Below are 14,282 nucleotides of genomic sequence, written 5' to 3'. Positions count from 1 at the left end.
AGGCAGCATCCTGGTAAACCTCCTCTGCACCCTCTCCAACACCTCCATATCCTTCTGGTAATGTGGCGACCAGAATTGCACGCAATATTCCGAGTGTGTTCTATACAGCTGCAGCATGACTTCCCAGCTTTTATACTCAATACCCCTGCCGATGAAGGCAAGCATGACATATGCCTTCCTGACCACCTTATCCACCTGCGTTGCCACTTTCAGTGACCTGTGGACCTGTACACCCAGATCCCTCTGCCTGTCGATGCACCTAAGGGTTCTGCCATTTACTGTATAATTCCTGCCTGTATTAGACCTTCCAAAATGCATTACCTCGCATTTGTCCGGATTAAACTCCATCTGCCATTTCTCTGCCCAAGTCTCCAACCGATCTATATCCCGTCGTATCCTTTGACAATCCTCTTCACTATCTGCAACTCCTCCAACCTTAGTGTCGTCTGCAAACTTACTAATTAGCCCAGTTACATTTTCCTCCAAATCATTTATGTATACTACAAACAGCAAAGGTCCCAGCACTGATCCCTGCGGAACTCCACTAGTCAAAGCTCTCCATTCAGAAAAGCACCCTTCCACTGCTACCCTCTGTCTTCTATGACCAAGCCAATTCTGTATCCATCTTACCAGCTCACCTCTGATTCCTTGCGACTTTACCTTCTGTACCAGTCTGCCACGAGGGACCTTGTCAAAGGCCTTACTGAAATCCATGTAGATAACATCCACTGCCCTTCTATCGTCGATCATCTTTGTCACTTCCTCAAAAAACTCGATCAAGTTAATGAGACACGACCTCCCCTTCACAAAACCATGCTGCCTCTCACTAATACACCCATTTGCTTCCAAATGGTAGTAAATCCTGTCACGAAGAATCTTCTCCAATAATTTCCCTACCGCTGACGTAAGGCTCACCGGCCTGTAATTTCCTGGATTATCCCTGCTACCCTTCTTAAACAATGGAACAACATTGGCCATTCTCCAGTCCTCTGGGACCTCACCCGTAGCCAGTGAGGATTCAAAGATTTCTGTCAAGGCCCCAGCAATCTCCTCCCATTCGACAATCAAACCACACAGCAGCCTCTTCTCTCCAATTTTAATTTTATACCCAATAAAATTCCAGAGCAACATGTTCTCACAAAGTGCAGAATCTCTCAAGACCACACCTGAGGAAAGCAACTGGTGAAATGGTGAGGTGTCACATTTTACATTTTGACCCTTTCTCTGTCTGAATGTTCTGGCTGTATGGGCTCCATGGGAACCTAGCAATGAGCACAAGTGGGAGACACAGAAGAACATGCTATGGAGCGTGGGGCGATTGTAACAAAGTTAAAAGCAAAATACTGCAGACGCTGAAAATCTGAAATAAAAACAGAAAATGTTGGAAAAACTCAGCAGGTCTGGCAGTACCTGTGGTGAGAGAAACAGAGTTAACATTTCGATTCTGTATGACCCTTCTTCAGAGCTGAAGAGTAGAAATGTGATGAAAACAAAGTGTTTGATAGGACACAGTACCTGTGCTGTAGCTGTCCTGGGAGTGTTTGATGCGGACAGTGTAGAGGGAGCTTTACTCTATATCTAACCCCTCTGCTGTACCTGTCCTATGAGTGTTTGATGGGGACGGTGTAGAGGGAGCTTTACTCTGTATCTAACCCCGTGCTGTACTTGTCCTGGGAGTGTTTGATGGGACAGTGTAGAGGGAGATTTACTCTGTATCTAACCCCGTGCTGTAACTGTCCTAGGAGTGTTTGATGGGACAGTGTAGAGGGAGCTTTACTCTGCATGTAACCCCGTGCTGTACCTGTCCTGGGAGGGTTTGATGGGACAGTGTAGAGGGAGATTTACTCTGTATCTAACCCCGTGCTGTACCTGTCCTGGGAGTGTTTGATGGGGACGGTGTAGAGGGAGATTTACTCTGTATCTAACCCCGTGCTGTACCTGTTCTGGGAGTGTTTGATGGGGACGGTGTAGAGGGAGCTTTACTCTGTATCTAACCCCATGCTGTGACTGCCCTGGGAGTGTTTGATGGGGACAGTGTAGAGGGAGCTTTACTCTGTATCTAACCCCTCTGCTGTACCTGTCCTGTGAGTGTTTGATGGGGACGGTGTAGAGGGAGCTTTACTCTGTATCTAACCCCATGCTGTACCTGTCCTGGGACTGTTTGATGGGACAGTGTGGAGGGAGATTTACTCTGTATCTAACCCCGTGCTGTAACTGTCCTAGGAGTGTTTGATGGGACAGTGTAGAGGGAGCTTTACTTTGTATGTAACCCCGTGCTGTACCTGTCCTGGGAGTGTTTGATGGGACAGTGTAGAGGGAGCTTTACTCTCTATCTAACCCCATGCTGTGACTGCCCTGGGAGTGTTTGATGCGTACAGTGTAGAGGGAGCTTTACTCTGTATCTAACCCCACTGCTGTACCTGTCCTATGAGTGTTTGATGGGGACGGTGTAGAGGGAGCTTTACTCTGTATCTAACCCCGTGCTGTACCTGTCCTGGGAGTGTTTGATGGGACAGTGTATTGGGAGCTTTACTCTGTATCTAACACCGTACTGTACCTGTCCTGGGAGTGTTTGATGGGACAGTGTGGTGGGAGCTTTACTCAGTATTTAACAACCACCCAGACAGTGTTTGATGTTGATACTTGACCACTGAAATGGGAAAATAATCCATTCTGAGCACGGTTATCCCTCAACATGAAAGCCTGAATTACAATTTCTAATCAGTACAGGTAAATACAGTGGACAGCAAAGCAACAAGGTTATAATTCATCAGAGGAGATACACTTTTGCTTTCCTTTCACAGTTGATGTCGTTATCTGGAACATGCTGAGAAAAAGAAAACTGTTTAAGGAAGAGATTCTGGTTTTTCCACTTTTTGCTCATCAAGGGCTTTCATTGGGCAGGCATTTTGTTCATGCACAGGGCCCTCGATTGAGTGGCCATTCACCCTAAAATCATTGCACCTGAGCAACATTTTTTTAAAATTGGCAATCACTTAAATGAATTAAGAGCCACATTTTAAAGGCAAAGATTTGGGTTGTTGAGATGTTGCAAGGCTGGAGAGTGGAATACCGTCAATGCTTTACAATGATTATAAATGCATGATCTACCAGTCACCCTTAACTGGCTGCGAGTGGGCAGTGGTTGGTGGACAGGATTGAGTTTGATCGGGGTCCCCTCCTTTAGAGAACAAACTGCAAAATTATTCATGATTGTGGAGCCTGCACTTGCTCATCTCCAAAGACCCCCGGTCCAGAAATGCTTCAATTTTAAAATTCTCATCCTTGTTTTCCAATGGCCTCGTCTCTCCCTATCCCTGTAACCTTCTCCAGCCATACAGCCCTTTAGGATCGCTCCAATTCTGGCCTCTTGAGAATCCCTATCTTACTCCACAATTAATAGCTGTGCCTTCAGCTGCTGGGGTCTTAACAGAATTCCCTCCCTAAACCTCTCTCTCTTAAAGGAGTTAAGATATCCATCTCAAAACTTTAACCAAACTTTTGGTCACCTGTTCTAATACCTTATCATGTGGTTCTGTGTCAAACTTTGTTTGGTAACATTCCACTGAAGCGCCTTGGGAACCTTCCACTACATTGAAGGCACTATATAAATGCAAGATGTTGTGGCGGAGATTGCTGAGCACCGAAAGAAAGACTACAACCCCCAGCATGCCTGGCGCAAACACGCCCTCTAGCTCCGGTAGATCGTGACGTCACCTCCGATCTCTCCCAAGCCATGGCAACGACAACCGAAAGTGTTGACGGGTGGCTTTGATTGACAGGCGGGTGGACCAATGGGGCGGCGCGCCGTTCAGGACCGGCGACAGACAGCCAATGAGCGGGGGCGATGGCGGGCACATCAAGTTAGTTCGGCCCGGCGGTTTGGCTCGGCTAATTTTCATACCCCCCCCCTCCCCCCTTTCCCCCCCCCCTCCCCCTTGTGGGGCCCGCGATTCAACCCCCTCCCCCCCCCCAGGTGAGGAGGAAAAATCGAGAAAATTCGACGGCGGACGGGTAAATAATCGATATTTTTGACTGAATATCGGGCACGGGCTGTCGAATGGGGCTGGTGCCGGATCGATTGGATGACATTTGTTTTTTTTCCCTCTCTTTGAAGAAACGTGTTGAGGGAAGGAAGGAAGGAAGGAGGGGAGAGTGAGTGAGTGAGTGAGTGAGTGAGAGGGAGGAGGGGTGGGATTAGGCCTCGAGCATCACCTGAGAGAGAGCCAGTCCTCCATGGCGGGCTGGGGCTGAGGGTGGGTGGGTTGGGTTGTTGGGGTGGTGGGGGGGTAGACAACCTGAGGTGTTGGCCATTTCTCTGCTGTTGCCTAGAGCTTGGGGTGGGGAGGGAGGGAGAGAGAAAGAGGGAGGGGATTAAAACCATAAACATTTTATGTCAAGTGTGTGTGGGCTCCTGAGGAGAAGCCAGAGCTGCTTCTGCTTCATGTTTTATCATTTATCTCCCACTCACACCAAATAAAACCCACCCCAGCTGCAAGAAACCCTCTGACTCCTCGTGGAAAAAGCCTGAGCATTGGTATGTATGTGGATCTGCTGCCTCTTACTTTCAGTGGGCTCCCCTTCCACTCTCTCTTTCTCTCTCCTCCTTAAATTTCAGGCTCAAAATGTCTTTTTAAATCCTGAAATACTCTCTCTCTGGGTTTCCCTTTCCTCCCCCTGAGCTGCGAAAGCACATTTGGAGGGAAGAAGGCAAGTGGGGCAAGTTGACTATAAAATAAGACCCCCCCCCAAGTGCAGCATTTAAGTCCAAGACTGCACGACCCAGCTGAACTGTTCGTGTCACCAGTTTCAGATCATTTTGTAGCTTAAAAAAGAACTGATCCTTTTCTATTTATAAATCTTGTGTTGTGCTCTCTATCTACCTAAAAGTTATAAATATCAGGGTGTTGTTGTGTCAAGAGTGGCTTTCGTGTCCACCAGCGTGTGATTAATCAAAAAAAAACCAAATTGTACATCTCTCCAAAATGTTATATGCTTGAGTTGTTCAATATGGTAAACTGTTGACTTCTGTTGTTAGGGACATTTTAGCATGTTTTGGTGTCAAGGTTAATGGATACTGAAGCCTTATGATTGCTAGATTTGTTTTTTTTTTTAAAGAGGAAAGCAACTGGGTTAAATTTATTAACAGGAATTTTTTGTGTGTGTGTGTGTGTGGTTGGCTAACTGCAACCTGTGAGTTACCTGTTGCTATTGCCCACTATTACCTGTTGGCGTGACTTATGAATTAGCAACTGATGGGGAGAACAGTCCCTCCACCTAAAGGCTGTTTGCCAATTACGTTCAGTGCTTCAGTTTACGGTTATAGTAAGCACACCTAAGCATTGTAATGATTCTAGACTATTTATTGACTTTTAAGTGAAGTGAATTTTGTGCGTGCCAAGATGAGGGTTAAAACTGGGTGGTGCCATTTAGGGTATCAGATGTCACCAAGCAAGTCCAGATCAAAATATACTGTGAAACCCGCCACCCCTCCTCTCCTGCCCGAACTGCGCACCTCAATCTCACAGAGCAACTCCTGTATCACCATTCTGCCATTTAACATTTGCCATTCTAGCTGCCCTGTGCCCACTCTTAGTCAGACTTCTAAGTTAAGGGGTTTGTGCTTGAGGTCCTTGTTATGAGTAGGTTGAGACTGCCATGAAATCTCGCTTAATGTAAATTAATTGCCCACAAGAAGAAACTTTTATTCTGAGTCTGACTTGAGTTTGAGCCTAAGTTTTGGAGAGAATTTTATTATTTAGCAGCAGAAGGGATAATTTGTTTTAAATGTATTATTTGACAAGTTTATTAAGGCAGTTTATTCATTGTACTTAATACCTTCTGCTTATACATGCTGTTTGACTTCAGTCAAGTGTCTATTTTGTTCTTGTGTGAGCCTTTGCAGCAATTATCCTCAGCTATTCAACTGTGTGAGGTATGTTGGTTTGTAGCAGGAGCACAATCTCTGACTGGTTGCCTTATCCTAATCTGGGGGGGCACCAGAGTGTTAAAATGTCCCTAACAGCCCACTCGCACGATTTAATCTTGGTAGGGAGCTGAGCGAGTAGTTTAAAAATGATTGTTCTGGAAGAGGGCAAGTAATGTTGGTATGCTTGGGTGTCAGTAGATATTCAAATCTGGGTGACATTGGCCTAAAATGAGGAAAAAGCAGTGGGGCTTTTTTTCATTTCTGACAGAATAGTATACAGCTAACTATGAGACTCGAGGCAGTAATGAAGTCAAAAGATTCTGGTAATTAAAGCCTTGTAGTTTTTGTCTGTAGCTTTTCTGTGTTTCCTCTCTTTCTTCCCCCACCGCCAACTCCTCATCACCACACTTCCCTTTTCTAACTTTTCTTCCCATATCCCTGACATTGGGTGCCAGGCACAGTCAGTACCTCACCATCCTTCGTCTCTTCAGTCTGTTCCCTGGTGGCTAGGTGATGAGCCTGATTTTGACTGTAATCACTTTTCAGCCTGGTCAGAGGGGCGGGGGTGCCCTTTGGGATGATGAGCTGCACTACGCTGACTGATTTCTTCTCCACCCCTCAACTGGGAAGCGAGGCAAAGCTAGCTTTAGCACCATTACTGTAGCCTCTGTTGTCATCAGCCAAGATAAGACCTTGGACATTCTGCTTCTGTATGGCTCAGTTGCACAACAGGACATTGCTGCAGCAGCTGACCTGACTGTTGCATTGTCAAGCATATCAGTCATGCTGTCGGAAAGTTAAAAGTTATTCGGAGTTATTTGTCAGTGAAGAGGTATTTAAAGGAAGGCTGATGTTTTGCTTGAAAATATTTTAATGTTGCATGATAACAGAATACAGAAATACAACAGGTACCTTGAAGCTGGAGCAGTTATTAGTGTTATCTGATTTTTTGTATAGATTAAAAATAAGCATGGGGGTAGGGGCAGCAAAACTGTGTACCCTATGATTCATGATCCAGTGCTCATGTGTCATGCATTAGGCTATGTGGACCTGAATATCACTGGTTTGATTCCTGATCTGTGTTGGTAGCAGGGGACTCTCTCCAGTTGGACTGAAAGGCCACTGGATCATGGAAAGAAAAGATAAATTGGGGTTTCTGCTCCTGACCACGATGCAGTAACCCTTGCTGCAAAATGTGTATGAAAACGGGTGTGTGTTGGTCCTGAAAGGTTGTGCAGTCTCATGATGCAGACTGTCATGGCTGGATCTTGGGCGAGGTACCCGAGGTGGTTGGTGCTTGCGAATTGTATTGCCGAAGAAGGAAAGACTAGCATTTATGTGGTACCTTTCACGACCTCAGAACACTGAAGTGCACTTTATAATGTATTTTTGAAGTGTAGTCACTGTTTCAATGTGGGAAGCATGGCAGCCAATTTGTGCACAGCAAGCTCCCACAAAGAACAATGTGATCATCATCACATAATGTATTTCAGCGCTGTTGGCTGAGAGATAAATATTGGTCAGGATTCACCTTTTCAAATAGTGCCATGGGACCTTTTACATGAAACTGAGGACCAGGCTTTCTTCTCAGCTGAGCATCTTGGCTGAAATGTGGTACCTCCAGTGAGTGCATTACTCCCTAGTACCGCACTGGGTGTGTCAGTCTGGATTATGGTCTTGGATTTCCAGCATCCGCAGTAGCTTTTAGCTTTTTGTTGTTATGGTCTCAAGTGTCTGGTATGGGAATTGAATTCGTAACCCTCAGGTTCAGGTTAGAGTGCTACCCACAGCTACATCTGACATCCAGATGAACAGACTGGGCAACTGGTAGAGGTTGAATAGTATCATTAGTGAGAAACCAATCATGGTTTAGCTTCACTGTGCCCCTTAGTCAATAATCCAGGTTTGCAGGCAGAGAGGATACAAAGGGACTGCACTGGAGCAGTCGAGCAAATTTCCTTTTATAATTAGGGACTTCAGAAATTTACTTTGAAGTTGATTTGGATGAAGATGGCCCTCATCCCATCTGACCTTGAGCTCCTGGTACATCAGTGTTATCTTCATGCCACTGTAGCATCTGAATTGAGCCCAGTGCCCTTGCCTGAGCTTATTCCAGCTGTTAGTCACCCACACAATGAAGAACTACCTGACAGCCTGTTTTAGATTTGCCCTTCATAAATGTGAAGCTGTGTCCTTTCGTCCTGCAGTGTCCAGAAGTAATGTTTTGAGAGCAGATGGGACCTTGGCACGAACCAATGGATTAGTCCACTCAGTGCTAACCCCTCATACTCTATATGTTACTTCTTGACCAAAACCCTTGTGTATTTGAAGGGACTGAGGGGTGGCTTCCCTTAGGCCATCACCAGTATCTTTAACACAAAAATGCTGGAAATGCAGCAGGTCAGTCAGCAGTTATTGAGAGGACAGACCACTTAATGTTTAGGTGTGTAGAATACTTTGTTTTGAAGATGATTTCAAACCTGAAACATTAACCTGTCTTGTCTTCTCCATTGATGCTGAGTGACCCATTGTGTTTACAGTATCTTCTGTTTGTTTCAGATTTTCATGCCTGCAGTATTTTGGGCTTTTTCCTCATTTATTTGCTGCAAGTGTGTAAGAACAACTTGATGAGGACTCATGCTCATGTTTTCTATTTTCCCGTCACAGGAGCGGAACCGAGATTAGAAACTCAGTTGTGTTAGCACTATCCCTTTTACTTCAAGAAGGAGTGGCTTCAAGAGAAAATTGAAAGGGTGCAGTTTTGTGAGCGCCAGCAGCTCTCTGATACATCATCCAAGCGACCATTCTTTATCAGTATTAATGGCGAATGCTCGGCTATTGGAACGCATCTCACTCCTGCGTTGTCAGCTTTGTGTCCCCCAAGGATCTAACCTTGGCCCCCTCCATTTTCTCAACCTTACGCAGTACTCGACAACAACATCCAAAATCATGCTGTCAATTTTCAAATGTACGCTGATGACACCCAGCTCTCTCTTTCTTCCACCTCTCCTGTCCTTCCTCTGTCTGAATTGTCTGACCGCTTTGGTGAGCAGAAATTTCCTATAAATAAATATCGAGAAGACGGAAGCTGTTGTTTTCAGTCACTATCAAAAACTCCGTTCCCAAACTACTGACTCCGTCCCCCTTCCTGGCAACTGCCTGAGACTGAGCCAGACTGTTGGTAATCTTGGTGTTATAATTGACCCCAAGACGAGCTTCCTCCTGTACATCTAAACCATCGCTAGAACATTTTTTCTCACCTCTGTAATGTCGCCCGACTTTGACCTTGACACAGCCTATTTGCGGAGCAGGCTTAACGAGCTGTATAGTCTCCTGCTCCTATTTCTTACATTTTTGTCTGCTGCTGAAATTCTCATTCATGCCTTTACCTCTAGCCTTGGCTATTCCAATGCACTCCTGGCTTCTGCCCTCCACAAACTTGAGGTCATTCTGAATTCTGCTGCCCACATCCAAACTTGCACCAAGTCTCACCAGCCATCTCCCTGTACTTGCTGATTTACATTGGCTCCCGGTCAAGCGATGCCTCAATTTTCAAATTCCTCTATGGCCTTTCCCCCTCCGCTTCTCTGTAATCACTTCAGCCCTGCAACCAGCCTAGATCTCTGTGCTGCATCAGTTCTGGCCTCTGGCACACCCCCAATTTTAATTGCTCCACCATTGGCAACCATACCTTTAACTGCTTAGACCCTAAACTCTGGAATTCCTCCATATACCTCTCTGCCTCTTCCTTTCTTTCCTCCTTTTAAGATGCTCCTAAAAACATACTTTGACCAAATTCTTGGCCTTCTGGTCATCTATCTCTTTATGTTTCTCAGTGTAATTTTTTATATATAAAATGCCTCTTTGAAGTGTATTGGGAGATTTTATGTTCTAGGTGCTATATAAATATGAGTAGCTGTTGTTATAAGTATGCAGTGGTGATTTAGATATTCTGTAATTGCAAATAAGTCCTGATTTTTTTTTTTGTGGCTAATGGAGTGGGTGATTTATCTTTGCAGTAAGAGGAAATTTAATTATCAATACTCCCCACACCCACCTGAAGACAGTGACTTTTGGCGTCTAGCTTGCACTTAGTCTCAGCCAAATGACAATTTGCGTATAAACCCAGTGTTAACAGGGTGTTTAACCTTGGAGGACATCATGGATGAATCTTACCATCGCCAAATGTCTGCTTGAGCATTTTCCAACAGGGGTTACTAGATCAGAAGTGGGAACTTTTGGGAATTTTCTCTCTCCCTAGCCTATGGTTACTGAGGTCATTTGTAGTGCTTCTCCCTAGTTTCCCCGCACAGACCAGGGTTTAATGTATTCTGATCTCTCATTTAGTATCATTCTGTATAGTGCAATTATCCATTGAACAATCAAGGTCACAGTCTATAGAGATATTTAAAGAGTGTTGTATATTAAGCATTTGTAGTGAAATGATTAATAATTTAGGCTGAGACCAAGGTTGTTGGTATTTTCTTTGTTTCATTATCTCTGTAAAATGTTTGAGCATTTCTTGTCATTACTCCAACTTCCCTCCACCTATCGCAGTCTATTAACTGAGAGGGCAGGTAGACAGCATCTTCCAGGTTCCTGTCTTTGTCAGTTTGGCCTTTTTTGTTTAGTTGTGCTTCACATTGTAGTTATTTGGATCATTAGAAGCTTCCTAGGTAGAATTGTTGATGAATGTCGGTCTGAAGCAACAGCTTTGGTTGCAGTACAGAGAGGCCTATGTGGAAACCGTTGTTGGAATCTCGGTGTGGTTTCCTTGCTGACCTCGTAAACATTTTCCATTTCGAAATGAGATACTTTGCAAAGCATCCTGCCATCCATGGCCCATTAGATGGGAATGGGGCATGCTTTGGAGTATTTTTTTAAAACTTTTTTTTTGTAAATTGACCAAGAGGAAATATACCCAAATGATTTTGGGAAATCCTCCTCCTTGTGCGATTGAAATCAGAAGCTTGCTTTGAAGCTATTCAATGGTCTGTCATTCTAATTTCATCCCGCCTTCCACATGCTCCTGTTGCATTGGTACCAAATATTCTCTAATACCTTGTCTAAGTTGCTCTGCTTCATGTATTACCCTGTAAAGTAAGTATCAGTCGGCTGTTTGACTGCAGGAGAATCATAGCTTCTGCCTTTATTGATTCCCCTTTATTCAAGGGGCATGATCAAGCGTGGAAAACTTGACATCCCACCTTTAGCGTGTGTCCTGCCACCCTGCTCCCTCAGATGATGAAACCAGTCATAGAGCAGTGCTCTGATTGTGACCTGTGACTTGGCATACACCAAGGATCAAACTTTGAATTTTTTGCTCAGTGTTGCTCAGCTTTCCACCTTAACCAGCTGAATCGTTGTGGATTATTTAGTTTTAATCTATTTTAAAATCCACGTGGAAGCCCTAATTACAGTGAAATGTACTCTAAAATTAAACAGGATACTTTCTCCTTACAGTCAGGTCTCTGATCGGCGAAAGTTCTGTTTCCTTTCAAGGCAACACTGGTCAAGTGATTTTCAATGTGATTTTATACAGATTTCTCTCTCTGTATCCAGTGTGTGCCAGCACTGAGTACTCTTTGAATGCTAATGAATGCCAGATGTAGGTGGCTGAAGGAATGATGTCATACACTGGTGGAAGTTAGTTTTTTGGCTTAATAACTGCTCCAGATGGGGCTGGGGAGGGGGTGGCTGTGAGGTGGGGTGGGTGAAAAAATATTGTTTCATGGAAGAATTCTGTCTATTAATTGGCAGTTGTGTACGCACATTCAGGGGTGATTCACTGAGTTCATTGCATGAGGGGAGCTGAGAATCTAATGCAAGCAGCCTGTTGTCTTCAGTGTATATTCCTAAAGCTTGTGTTAACTCAACTATTCAAAATTACTGATATGCCAGACACAGTATCTACACAGCTGATAACCTATTTATATAGAGCATTTTTGTAAGTGCGTTTTGTTATTCCTAGTAAGTTCTGAATGCAAGATCTTCTGGCATTTGTTTTACAGGTTTTCCAAGTCCTGTGGTACTTCCCCTTCATCACCCCCTGACCTACCACCATCTCCCCTCAACACACGTTTTTCCAATTCTTGTTGAGCTCTTTGCTTAGTTACTCCCTATGATGTCCTAAGTGCATAAAGGGAATTGTTTGTATAAATTTTATACTACTCGAATGCTCCCACTTGAACACTTGATTTTAGAAAACAGTATGTTGTATGTAATTAAGTTGCATTTGCAGAAATTAGACAATGCATATTTTCTTAGTAAAATACTTTTTTCAAATGTCTGAAAAGTCATGTTGACATTTCTACAAGTGCCAGTGGTATAGTGAAGTGGGGCTGAACCTGCGGACATCTAAGTAGTGAACTATGAATTTGTGCCCACAATTCTCCACACATGCATCAATACATCTTGCTGCTGTGGGACTAGTGCCAAGCAGAGTATGGGGATTTGCAAAAGCAAAATACAGTGGATGTTCGGAATCTGTAAGGACAAAAAAATGCTGGAAATACTCAGCAGGTCAGTGAGTGGGTGGGCAACAAGATGGCAGATGGAGTATAATGTAGGGAAGTATGAAGTTATTTATTTTGATCATAAGATTAGAAAAGCAGAATATTTTTTAAAAGGTGTAAAACTTGGAAGTGATGGTGTTCAAAGAGACTTGGATGTGCTCATATGAGGAATGCAGAAAATTAGCATGCAGGTGCAGCACCAACAATTAGGAAGGCAAATTGCATGTTGGTCTTTATTGTAAGGGGATTAGAGTACAAGAATACAGAAGTCTTGCTACAGTTGTACAGGGTTTTGGTGAGACCACATCTGAAATTTTGTGCAGTTTTGATCTCCACATTTAAGTAAGGATATACTTGTACTGGAGGCGATACAGCAAAGGTCCCTGGGACGAGAGGCTCGCCTATGATGAAAGGCTAAGTAATTTGGGCTTCTGTTCTCTGGAGTTTAGAAGAATGAGAGGCAATCTCATTGAAACCTACAAAATTCTGAAGGGGTTGATCAGGTAGATGCTGAGAGATTGTTTCTGCTGGTCAGGGAGTTCAAAATACACGGTCACAGTCTCAGGATAAGGGTCTGATCATTTAGAACCTGAGATGAGAAATTACTTCACTCAAAGGATAATGAATCTTTGGAATTTTTTACCTTGGAGGTTGTGGATGCTCCATAGTTGAATACGTTTAAGGCTGGGACAGGCAGACAGATTTTTGGAGTCTCAGGGAATTGAGATATGGGGAGTAGGTTAGAAAATGGAGTTGAACCCCAAGATCAGCCATGATCATATATTGAATGGCAGAGAAGACTCGATGGGCCAAAAGATCTACTCCTGCTCCAATTTCTTGTGTCAGGCTGCATCAGTGGAGAGAGACATGGTTAACATTTCAGATTGACAACCTTTCATCATGACTGAGGAAAGTTAGAAATGTAATAAGTCTTAAGCGAGTGAAAGGAGTGGGGGGGGTGGTGGAAAAGAACAAAAGGGAAAGGTCTATGATGGATTGGTAGACAGGAGAGGTTAAATGAGAAAAGGGTTGGTGGTGCAAGGCCATAGGGAGTGGCAATGGGACAAGTAAAGAAACAAAAGATGTGTCTAGAGGAGGTGTGAGTGGCAGACTGAATGGCAGCTGCCGTATAAGAGCACAAATGAGAAAAGTCAAAACCTGCAAAGAGAAACAGGAAAGGTTACAATCTAAAATTATCGAACTCAGTGTTTCGCCCAGAAGCCTTTAAACTATCTGACTGATTGAAAGACAAGGTGCTGTTCCTCACTTGCATTGAACATCGTTGGAATGCTATTGGAGGCTGAGGATAGAAGGGTCAGGTTCAAAGCAAAGCAGAGAGTTAAACTGATAAAAGCAAAATAACTGCGGGTGCTGGAAATCTGAAATAAACACAGAAAATGCTGGAAAAACTAAACAGATCTGGCAGCATCTGTGGAGAGAGAAATCAAGTTAACGTTTCAGGTCCATATAAGTCGTCTTCAGAGCTAAAGTGACCGGAAACTCGGGGTCACGCTTACGGACTGAATGAAGGTGTTCCACAAATCAGCCATTCCTTTATTACCTTCTCATGGTCAATGTCTGACTCTTCTCGACTTTATTCATCTCTGCACAGATGCTACCTGACCTGCTGAGGTTGTCTAGCATTTTCTGTATTTGATATGGGAATTTATAAACTGGGGATATGTGGAAAGTGGGTGGGGCAAGAGAAAGCGTGAGAGAAAGTCAGACCAATATTGGATGGACAGATTAAAATGTTTTCACTTCATTGGTTTCCGATTTTAGTTGCAACTCTTTGGGGGGGAAAAAGAGTAATTCTCGATTTATTGCTTAATCGTTCA

The 14,282-nt window shown here is 43.9% G+C and overlaps 1 protein-coding gene across 4 annotated transcripts in view; it reads left to right on the top strand.

Annotated features, from left to right (window-relative positions):
• Positions 1 to 3,942: 3,942 nt before the first annotated feature.
• Positions 3,943 to 14,282, top strand: part of samd4b (sterile alpha motif domain containing 4B) — an 82,506-nt gene continuing 72,166 nt past the window's right edge. For 3 of the 4 annotated variants that reach the window (XR_013573912.1, XM_078533200.1, XM_078533198.1), the window contains exon 1: positions 4,431 to 4,537. The gene's annotated coding sequence lies outside the window, so the exon portion shown is untranslated. Of the gene's footprint in view, positions 4,015 to 4,430; positions 4,538 to 14,282 lie in introns of those variants that run through there. The other variant, XM_078533199.1, reaches the window with a different exon arrangement.

Source organism: Cetorhinus maximus, chromosome 32, assembly GCF_964194155.1.
Source record: "Cetorhinus maximus chromosome 32, sCetMax3.hap1.1, whole genome shotgun sequence".
Lineage (NCBI taxonomy): Eukaryota > Metazoa > Chordata > Chondrichthyes > Lamniformes > Cetorhinidae > Cetorhinus > Cetorhinus maximus.
Note: the sequence above shows the minus strand (reverse complement) of the source record. Positions and strands in the feature narration are given on the sequence as shown.